Source organism: Oryctolagus cuniculus, chromosome 2 (genome assembly GCF_964237555.1).
Source record: "Oryctolagus cuniculus chromosome 2, mOryCun1.1, whole genome shotgun sequence".
Lineage (NCBI taxonomy): Eukaryota > Metazoa > Chordata > Mammalia > Lagomorpha > Leporidae > Oryctolagus > Oryctolagus cuniculus.
This window is the reverse complement of record NC_091433.1, coordinates 138,499,436-138,501,343: the sequence shown is the minus strand read 5'-3', so window position 1 is coordinate 138,501,343 and position 1,908 is coordinate 138,499,436. Positions and strand designations below refer to the sequence as shown.

The following is a 1,908-nucleotide window of genomic DNA, read 5'->3' as shown; positions in this document are numbered from 1 at the left end:
CCCTGCAAAAGGGAATGGGAAGAAAGGTGTGTGGGAAGGCCACTGACCCTAAATGAAACTGACCAAAGGCCAGATTATTTGGCTTCATCTGGATGGAACTTTTTTCTTATGTTTCTTTTTCCCTTTGACATTGGTTTTCATTACCCATTGTTTCCTGATGTGGACGAAAACTGAACACCATGAGTATTATGTTTTAACTGGGGCCAGCAGTATTCCAACAATTGGGAATTTAACTGATGTATTTCCAGAAATTCAATTTGCTGGAAAGAAAAAAATCTTTTGTTCTAATTTTTCATATGTTGAAAGAGGAGGCCAGGGAAAGCCATTTGTGTTCCAAATAAAACATGTTCAAATATGGTCGGATAGTGGACCACAACCCAGTTCTACTCTTTCCCTTTCTACATTTTATGAGGACCCTAGTAGGTGTTACCATGGACCCGACACTTGTTACAAATATCACCCTTGGCATTCTTACCGTTCTTGTTAATTCTTGTTAAGTGGTTTGAGACAGAAGAACCACTCTTTCACACTGAACTTCCAGAAAGAATGATTTTAAAGAGTCATGCATATCCATTAGGAGCAGAACCAGCATATATGTGATGCATTATCATATATTCTCCATTTGTGAACACGCAGGCATCAAACGGGAATGAATTTGACTGCTACAAATTTAGGAAACAAATTAAAATCCCCATTTTATATTAAAATTCTAAATAATTAATCAGCTATTTGCCTCATCAATTGAACAAATAAAGAAAGTGGTGGCACAGTAGGTTAAGCTGCTGCTTGCGACATCAGCCTCCCATGTCAGAGTGCTGGTTCGAGCCCTAGCTGCTCTGCTTCAATCTAGCTCCCTGCTGATGTGCCCGGTGGGGAGAGCAGCAGAGGATGACCCAAGTTGGGGTCCCTGCTATTCAGACGGGAGACCAGGATCGAGCTCCTGGGTCCTGGCTTTGGTTTGACTCAGACCTGGCTATTGCACCCATTTGGGAAGTGAGCCAGTGGATGGAAGCTCTTCTCGCCACAACCCCCCCCCCCATTCTGCCTTTTAAATAAATAAATCTTTTCTTTAATAAAGTTGCCTTTTATAAGGATCATACAGTTTAGGTCTCAGGCGAGTCGTTGCCTTGGTCGGACGTGGATGTACAGTTGCTGTACCCACTCTTCATGCTCTGGTTTTCTCTCTGTCCACCGCGCACCAGCAGGATGGCTCACAAGCAGGCTTAAGACTCGGACAAGTGCTTGGATGAGCACTATGAGGATGGGCATGTCGTGTTATCCAAGGAACCCTCCAAAGAGATACCCAGAACCCACCTGCCATCTGAGGAGGAGGGGGGAGACCTGTGTCCCGCAGTCTAGGGTCATTTCCTGCCTGATTCAGGAGCCGGAGCCGCACGTCCTTCTCCTGAGACGACCTCTTCCAAAAGATGGACAAAAATGAAGTGTGTCTGGAGATCACCAATCCTTTTTCAAATTTAATGCATTTGTGTATAGAAGGTAGCAGTCAGTGAATACTTGAGAAATGTGCAAGTCACTCGTCCACACCCGGGTGTGAGCTGTATTCTCCACAGCAGCAGAGCTCGGTTGAGTGCAACAGTGAGTAGGTTACTGTAGAGGGTTGAAGAGAAAATTTCCTCCAGTCAGTTTTTCTCTAGATGCAAGTGCCTGTTTGATTTTCCCTGTTGCTTTTGTTAAATAAAGCTTGTATGTTACATTAAAAATATTAAAAATCATGATTTTTGTCTTTTTTTCATATCTTTTTTTATTTGACAGGTAGAGTTATAGGCAGTAGACAGAGAGAGACAGAGAGAAAGGTCTTCCTTCTGTTGGTTCACTCCCCAAATGGCCGCTACGGCTGGTGCTTCTTCCTGGTCTCCCATGCGGATGCAGGGGCCCAAGCACTTGGGC

The 1,908-nt window shown here is 44.1% G+C and overlaps 1 pseudogene; it reads left to right on the top strand.

Annotated features, from left to right (window-relative positions):
- The first annotated feature begins 1,039 nt into the window (after positions 1-1,039).
- Positions 1,040-1,548, top strand: LOC138848606 (cyclin-dependent kinases regulatory subunit 2 pseudogene; annotated as a pseudogene).
- Positions 1,549-1,908: the final 360 nt, after the last annotated feature.